This window comes from Leiobunum rupestre, chromosome 1, assembly GCF_980474605.1.
Source record: "Leiobunum rupestre chromosome 1, qqLeiRupe1.1.hap1, whole genome shotgun sequence".
Lineage (NCBI taxonomy): Eukaryota > Metazoa > Arthropoda > Arachnida > Opiliones > Sclerosomatidae > Leiobunum > Leiobunum rupestre.
Genome location: NC_143384.1, coordinates 91,945,661 through 91,955,104, shown reverse-complemented (window position 1 = coordinate 91,955,104; position 9,444 = coordinate 91,945,661). Strand labels below are relative to the sequence as shown.

General features: G+C 38.4%; 1 long non-coding RNA gene across 1 annotated transcript; it reads left to right on the top strand.

Annotated features, from left to right (window-relative positions):
- Window positions 1-7,770: 7,770 nt before the first annotated feature.
- LOC149968927 (uncharacterized) lies at window positions 7,771-8,791 on the top strand. Its single transcript, XR_016480692.1, has 3 exons — window positions 7,771-8,022; window positions 8,100-8,447; window positions 8,686-8,791. It is a non-coding gene; the product is annotated as an uncharacterized LOC149968927 (long non-coding RNA).
- The last annotated feature ends 653 nt before the right edge of the window (window positions 8,792-9,444 follow it).

The following is a 9,444-nucleotide window of genomic DNA, read 5'->3' as shown; positions in this document are numbered from 1 at the left end:
TAATCTCGTCCTCCAGAATGTAATCGCAAGATTCTCTATCTGCTTTCCCCCTTCCCTCTCCCCATTCTCCAGAATATAATCTCGACCTCCAGAGAGCAATCCCTAGAATCTCTCTCTCTCTCTACTTTCCCCATTCTCCAGAATCTAATCTCGTCCTCCAGAATGTAATCGCAAGATTCTCTATCTGCTTTCCCCCTTCCCTCTCCCCATTCTCCAGAATATCTCGACCTCCAGAGAGCAATCCCTAGAATCTCTCTCTCTCTACTTTCCCCATTCTCCAGAATCTAATCTCGTCCTCCAGAATGTAATCGCAAGATTCTCTATCTGCTTTCCCCCTTCCCTCTCCCCATTCTCCAGAATATAATCTCGACCTCCAGAGAGCAATCCCTAGAATCTCTCTCTCTCTACTTTCCCCATTCTCCAGAATCTAATCTCGTCCTCCAGAATGTAATCGCAAGATTCTCTATCTGCTTTCCCCCTTCCCTCTCCCCATTATCCAGAATATAATCTCGACCTCCAGAGAGCAATCCCTAGAATCTCTCTCTCTCTCTACTTTCCCCATTCTCCAGAATCTAATCTCGTCCTCCAGAATGTAATCGCAAGATTCTCTATCTGCTTTCCCCCTTCCCTCTCCCCATTCTCCAGAATATAATCTCGACCTCCAGAGAGCAATCCCTAGAATCTCTCTCTCTCTACTTTCCCCATTCTCCAGAATCTAATCTCGTCCTCCAGAATGTAATCGCAAGATTCTCTATCTGCTTTCCCCCTTCCCTCTCCCCATTCTCCAGAATATAATCTCGACCTCCAGAGAGCAATCCCTAGAATCTCTCTCTCTCTACTTTCCCCATTCTCCAGAATCTAATCTCGTCCTCCAGAATGTAATCGCAAGATTCTCTATCTGCTTTCCCCCTTCCCTCTCCCCATTCTCCAGAATGTAATCTCGACCTCCAGAGAGCAATCCCTAGAATCTCTCTCTCTCTCTACTTTCCCCATTCTCCAGAATCTAATCTCGTCCTCCAGAATGTAATCGCAAGATTCTCTATCTGCTTTCCCCCTTCCCTCTCCCCATTCTCCAGAATATAATCTCGACCTCCAGAGAGCAATCCCTAGAATCTCTCTCTCTCTACTTTCCCCATTCTCCAGAATCTAATCTCGTCCTCCAGAATGTAATCGCAAGATTCTCTATCTGCTTTCCCCCTTCCCTCTCCCCATTCTCCAGAATATAATCTCGACCTCCAGAGAGCAATCCCTAGAATCTCTCTCTCTCTACTTTCCCCATTCTCCAGAATCTAATCTCGTCCTCCAGAATGTAATCGCAAGATTCTCTATCTGCTTTCCCCCTTCCCTCTCCCCATTCTCCAGAATGTAATCTCGACCTCCAGAGAGCAATCCCTAGAATCTCTCTCTCTCTCTACTTTCCCCATTCTCCAGAATCTAATCTCGTCCTCCAGAATGTAATCGCAAGATTCTCTATCTGCTTTCCCCCTTCCCTCTCCCCATTATCCAGAATATAATCTCGACCTCCAGAGAGCAATCCCTAGAATCTCTCTCTCTCTCTACTTTCCCCATTCTCCAGAATCTAATCTCGTCCTCCAGAATGTAATCGCAAGATTCTCTATCTGCTTTCCCCCTTCCCTCTCCCCATTATCCAGAATATAATCTCGACCTCCAGAGAGCAATCCCTAGAATCTCTCTCTCTCTCTACTTTCCCCATTCTCCAGAATCTAATCTCGTCCTCCAGAATGTAATCGCAAGATTCTCTATCTGCTTTCCCCCTTCCCTCTCCCCATTCTCCAGAATATAATCTCGTCCTCCAGAAAGCAATCTCTAGATTCTCTATCTCTCTCTGCTCCCCTCCCCCTCGTTAACCAAAATCTCCAGAATTAGTTTTCCTCGCTCAGATTTCTGGAGGATGGATTTTACCCCTCCGCTTTCCCAAATCGCCAGAATTATGCTATGTGCTTCTCTCCCCTCCCCTCCCGCCTCGTTACCCATAATTTCTTAAGCGCTTCTTATGTTTATAATAAGCAATAAAGAACAAGTTATTTTAATTTAATATATTTTATTTTAGAACTTTGTTTACATGATTACGTAAAATTGGTTCTACGACTAGTGCGACATTATATATAACCCGTTTAAATCGTAATTTATCTATAAAATAGTAATTAATTCGATCTTCGAAAGGGATATATACAATTTCATTTAAAGGGCTGAAACGAACTACCTTCTGCAAGCGCAACTTGTATAAATAATTTAATTAAAAGTTCTACCTTACGACGTATGACCGGTATAGAAATGAAGTCGTCCTCCTCCAATGCCGCTGACTTTGGTGGGGGCGGGATGTCCCATTCTTGCGAGATGTACTTTTTTCAGATGGTGAATTATCCCTCGACGGACAGTGTGGAAAGAATCTGGCGTGTTCCCATTCTGGTACGTCTCCTAATTCCCAGTCTCCTAAGATGCCATGGCACTTGTAACACCGTACATCATCTATACGTTGAATGTAGTAGAATCCGGCCTCCACTAGTTTTTCTTTGGTGACATGTGGGTTGTTCCAGTGACGAAACGTTTCCAGTCGATACGCTTCATTTTCCATAGCTGATCCTGACCAAATATTTTCTATAGTTTCAAATGATACATTCTCTAATTTATCATGCTTAGCCTAATTTTCTCACTAAGCCTAGATACTAAACCTAATTTTATCACTAAGCCTACTAACCGTAATTTTCTCAATATGGTTAAATTTCTACGCTAAAATTCTCAATTTAAAAGCTTTTTTAATATGCAAATTGTTTTAAAAATGTCTAAAATATATAGTCTACTACAAAACAAAGATAGTTACTTACTTTACGGTAGGAAATTTTAGCTGTAAAAAAAGACGGAACTAACCGACAGCAGGTCTTTACTCGTCAATGCGCCGAAGAGAAATGAAGCGTGGGAGATTAATCAGTTCCTATCTGGTCGAGATTAATTTATCCCGTGATCAAAACTACAACTAACCCATAAATTATATTGGCTGTCTCTCTGAGATAACAGATTAAACCGTCTCGTGATCGAAACTGCAACTTATGATTCTCATTGTTTGAGGTCATAAGTTTTCCCATTTGATTATTTGGAAAAAAACATTTGCTCCTCGAACGTGAGTTTTGGAAATACCACGTTGACGATAACAAAATTGAATGTATCGAACCCTCAATTGAAAATGTTTACGGAAAACAAACCTCTCGGAAAATTGAGTGACGTAGCAGATAAAATGCTATAGAATGGGTAAGTGTTATGTTTTTTTCAATAAAGAGTCTTTTTTACATTTTAAAGTATTTATTTAGAGTAAAAAAAGTTACATAGGGAAAAATGTTAACAATTGTTTTTTCGCTTACATGAGTTTATATTAATAAATAAAAAGGCCAAGTAAAATTTCAATCATTTTTATCATAACAAAGCCCAAAGCCTAAATCTCAGTTAAATTTACTCAGGCAATGTTTTTTCACCAATCTTATTTTGCGTTTACTGAAGATATTTTGTTAATGACGGGTGGATAACATCTTTCAATGGTTCATGACGGTAACAGATTTCAATGACTTTTTGAAAGTACTATAAATAGAACGTTTTTGTACTCTGTCCTTTAGTTCTATGCAAAATATACATTACGCAATATTCGCCGCAAACGTTACTAGTTAGTCCTTGCAGTCGTCTTTTACTAATGTCCAGGTCTTGCACATTGAATTTAAATATTTTCTGATTGGGGTAAAAATGGGGGAAGCCCCATTGAAACAAAGTAGAATCCTCGTTTGCGGCCGTCGACGTAGACGCAAATCCAATGCGAACCTGTATCGCCACTTTTATCAAAATTTATGATAAGCGATTGTTGATATTTCGCAACGGGTTTTAAATTATCGGAAGAAAAAACGCCTAAAAAGTTCAGTGTTTTATACAGTGCCAGAGATAAGTCAACGTTTGTCGTAGTCATTTTAATAGTCTCGAATAATGTTCCTGTTTTAATCTATCTGTAAACCAGATTGAAATTCGGCGTACACGATAACGACCGTAGATTCTTTTAAAGGGGTACCAAATCCTAAATCTAAGCGTAGCTGCCCTCTCTTTACGGCGTTCCAAAACGTGACGTCACTGGCTGAATAATCGGGAGTCAGATCGAAAGCGTTAAGGCAAAGCCTAGAGGAAAATCAGCCAACGCGACGTGGTTTCCTTCGTCTTTGTAGTGTATCCCAGTTCCCGAGACTAGCGAATGATAGGCTAGCGTAAATTGTTTACTATTAAAATTAGGTGTCAACGCTTTCAAAGGGATTTGTTCGTTATCGACGTATAGAGCCAAAAATTAAGATAGAAATTTTCAAAATTCTAAGGATTAGAATTAACGGACCCCTTATACGCTTTGTTGGTGGCTAAGCCAATAATGACTCTGTTTGGCATTGCACCTAAGAATATTTGTCAAAACTATCGTTCTGAATCGATCTAGCCAATGTTTTAGCTTTAATTTCGGTACGAGTAAAGAGATATTTGGCAATACTACGTAATAATCCTTGCTGGTGGGCAAATAAAATTTTCGGCATAATTTTAACTTTACGTGCAATTAGAGCAGCGTCTATAAATTTGACTTTATATGCGTCGACAGTATCACTAAAAAGGGTAAAATTATCGCTTTTTCTAGTTAGTGAAACCTTAAGTTGTACGCCATATATTAAATATTTGTTAAAATTAAAAATGTCACAAAAATGTTCCCGTAAAGTTCAATTTCTTTCGAAACCGCGGCGAAGGCTTGACCCATCGTGAATCCGGTCTTCGTCACGAGGACCATACTTCCGGCCGTGTCATTGCACCATCCAGATGTCGCTAGAGCATTTATGGTCCGTGAGATTATAATAACCTACCAAACATTTTTCGCAAAATCTATTGAACGCGAAAACGGGCTTTGGATTAGTAATTGCGTTTAAAAGGTAAAGACGTTTGCGGAGAGGTCCATTGAATTCCCCCTCTTCGTCTACGTCACCGAAAACAATTACAGGAGCCGGATTGCGTAATCGAAAAACTATTATAGTGTATTCGGGCAAGATTTCTTGGAACCGAGTAAACGCGTCCGGACCAGCGCATTCCTTGTCGGTTAATGCAGAATATGCCAAAGGTTCCCTAGCCTTCTTGGTTTGTAACTGATTTTCAAGTCTTCTTCCTTTACATTGCCGAATCGAATTATTAGTAGCTTTAAGTCCAAAATCTGTTTTGTTTTCAATATATTCTCGGTGAGCCATCGCCACAACAAGAGCTCTAACTAAACAAATTTTATCCTTGTTGTCTATCGTTATTGTACATTTTTTATAAAAAGAAAACTCTTTTTCGAGGGAAATACCTAACCCAACTGGTCTAGTTCCTCCCTGGGGTAAAATAACTCGATTAAAAGTAACCGTAACGATTCCTTCAAAAAAACTAATGTCGTTCTCGGATCTATAGCTTTTTCATCGATATACGTTATCAACCATTGCAAATCTAATTGGTCCCGACGTCGAAAACTGACGTGAATTTTAAAGCCGGGTTTGCTGACGTTCACGAACGAAACAGAAACCACATGGGAAGGCTAACAGTCTTCCAATAGGGTTTCCATCAACATATAAATACCGTTTTCGATATTATTTTCTAGGCTGACATTTAAAGTTCGTCCCATTAGTCCAAAATTTGGGAAATTTTGGACATTATTATTTAATATTTTAACAGAACCTGGTAGGCCTAAGTTAGGAAAGGATGGCGGCGTTATTGGAACATCAACTAGCTCACCTCCAACTTGATTAATAGGAGGCGACGCCTCAGGGACGGCCAATTGGCGTTCTCGGGGATAGCGTTTTTCTCCGCGTTACTAATTTCTGCAGCCTGAGACGGTGGAGGCGAATATTGCGGAGCTCGTGAGGGGCCTGCTACAGCTATGGGGTCATTATTATGCGGAGGGGAAATAATACGAGGGGGACTTTTACTAGCAGTACGGGCCGCTAACAACGCTTTAGCTTCCTCGAACATTTCGGCTGCCCTAGTGGCAGCGGCGGCAAGTTCCTTCGCGTCCCGTCGGGCAACTTCAACGTTCTCAGCTAATCGTTTTATGTCGACCGAACTGGGTGAAGACATGATAGAATAATCTTCCGAAGATTAAGAGTGAGGCGTGTCATCTGATTCTAGAAAGGGTGAGGGAGTATCCATAGGCGTATACGAAGGCGAATTACTTACTTCGACAGCAGGGATTGAACTAGGTCTTAAAAAAAGTGAATGTAATTTCACGATAGGAGGCGTACTGATTTGACGCGTTAGCTGCTAATCGGATAAAAAGTCCATTGCCAATTCCATATATATTAAACGTTCAACCTGCGACTCACAGCTATCGGTTAAATCTATTACTTCCATTTCTGGAGAATCGGGTAATTTTGGGTACTTCCGAACAGTGTTGGAAATAAGCTTTTTAAAAGTACTGGTCAATGTGACCACTATACCCCCTACTTAAAAATAAATTAACTGGTCATGACCACCCTTTTCAGCCTCCCCTCTCCCCCCTAATTTTATTTTACCTTTGAAAGGGAATTGTTAATAGCGATTAGGAACTATAATGAGTTTTATTTATCACAAACCAAAGAGCTTTGATATTTATCACATTTCTTAAGGAACTTTAAAAAACATTTCATCATCTTCTTGTTCTTCGAATAAAAACAGTTTTACTCCTTTTTGACCTTATTTTTGTTTCTAAAAGTCATAAAGAAATTGCAATGTCTTCTATGCTTATGTTTCTTAAACATATTCTTAATGATTGATCTAGATGTTTCGCATTTAGTTCGACGAATCTGACTGATTGTGCCAGATGCCACGAAATACGCTAAATTTAGGAGTAGAAATATGTCCAAATCCGCAATTTCATTGGCTATGAGAAACTGAGAGCGCAACGCTTTTATCATTTTCTCTTTTTGTTTTATTTAAAAATAAACTGGCCATTATGACTAGTGAACCCCCCAGATTCTATTTAATTTACTGGTCATAGCCCAAAATAAACTGGTCTTTGGACGACGCCACCGCCTTATTTCCAACACTGCTTCCGAAGTCTCGTTTTTAGTAACATCAATCATTTCAGGGGAGTCAATTAAAATAATTTCAGGGTACTGTAAACCTAATTCCAAAAATTATGTAAATATATCAAAATAAATTTACGTAGAGAGAGAGAGAGCGCTTCAAAAATCCTGGTACTAGACGCACAAAGAACAACAATAGAGTGACGTTCCCTGGTTCAAGCACCCCTTATATAGGGCCGAGGGGAAGATAGTAAGCTTATCTATTATTCCCGAAGAACTTGTTCAGTTCTCAAGAATATATTAGATTATAGGCTAAAATTTATACTTATTTACGAAAATATTCCATTTAACTTCATTTCCGATATGGACAATGAAGTACAAACATCGGCCATAATCGCCGTCCTGAAACAACCATCTAAAATTATTGTCGTAGTGATAATTTTAATTACAATTTTCTTGTTGGAGTTCATTTTGTGTTATTTTGAAAACTTTTCTACCATAAAATTGTAAGGTTTTTCACTGTAGTTCACAAAATGGTATTAATAGTATACTAATTTAATGTAAATTTCTATTAATTGCATTGTTTTCTAGGATATAATTGCATCACAGGCTCTCGAGTAACTTCTTTGTCTCATCATTGGGTTTGTTTTAAATATTCAAGTGGGAAAAATTATGACGTCAAACAATGGCTTTTTTTCAAGTGGGTAAATTATACGACGTCAAACAATTGGAATCATCATAATTTCGATCACGAGACGGTTTAATCTCGAGTGTCTAGAACTGTTATTTCAGAGAGACAGCCAATACAATTCAAGGGTTAGTTGTAGTTTTGATCACGTGATGAATTAATCTCGACAAGATAGGAACTGATTTATCTCCCACGCGTCATTTGTTTCCGAGACGCTGAACTGAAAAGAAGTGCATCCGCTTTGCTCCCCGTCGTCTACCGTAAACATGGAAAAACGTTCTATTGGTAAGCATTCTTTTTTAACACTCACTAAACTAACTCTATTTCAATAGACCGAGGCTTAACATTTTAATTTTCTATAGCCGAGACCCATACCGTATCCAAACGCAGGGCCCAAGAAAGACATTTCAACATAAAAATCACGTTAAGAGGATCAGTGTACATTTCTTTTGGTTTCGACGGATCAAAGTTACAAGTTCTTTTTTTCAAAAAACCGAACGAAAATATTCTGTTCCTGACATCCGAAGCTTCCAACAATCGACTCTCTCTTTGAAAAGAACTTTTTGACGCAACGCAAAATGGAGCATCGTCACTAACCCACAACATCATCGACCATCACGGCAACAACGTATCCATCGTCGCCACGTCGAACATCATCAAATTGAACTTAGCCTACGGCCATGTTCTGGATCTGGGGGCTCGCGAAATCGGTCAGTTCCAAAAAAAATTATTTTATACGGTTCCAAATAAATCTTTTAAACGAGCATTAAAATGTTATCGAATTAATGTATTTAGCTAATGTTAAAAACCTTAAAAAATTCACGAATTATTATTATTATATTTAATAAACCTATTTTATTTTATGAGGATTGTTAAACCTCAAAAGCTAGAGAAGTTGGAACATGAAGTAATCGGTGTATAATATGGAACCACTTAATTTCGTTTAAGCCGGAAAATAAGAAAGTCAACAGCTAAGAACTCGTATGAAAATTCCATCAAGGAGAATCCAGAAGAATAGCACAATGTCGTTTAAGGAAACTTTTAAAGAATTCAATGGAGGTAATAAAACTCGAAAAGGTCTGCGAATATAGTGTTCAAGGGTTATTGTATTGCTCACAAGAACCTTCCTTTGTTAATATGATATTAGACAAAGTGGCTCAATTCCATGATGATAAATGAACAAACAACCAGAGAAAAAGGCACTCTCCAGTATTTTTCAAAATCAGATAATTATGCAAAAATTGAAATATTTAACTGATAAATGTGCCAAATCTGAAAAATCTCAGTCCCTTTTAACTCTTGTGAAAACTATTTTGTGTAACACTCTCGGGAACGAAATAAAATCTTTGTAACCATTTTTCAAGGCAGAAGCAAAAAGCAAAGATTTGAAACTTAGAACGATTTGTAACATCAACAAGAAAGAGAGATTAAGGAAAGCCTTAGTGGATAATTTAAAGTTATAATTGTGATATAGCCTAGCTATGATTAGTTGACTTCAGTTTTATCTCAAATGAATTTTTATTCGTATTCCTAAACGAACCTAGTTGTGACTTCCAAACGTGATATGTTTTGTATTATATTTAAAATGATCTGGTGATATTTACAAATTGTCAAGCATTTTAAAGTTCCTGAAAAAAGTAAAGTTCCTCATTCAACATTTCTATGTTCAGTGTTTCTACCCGAGTAGACATTTTCAGTTTAGTACTT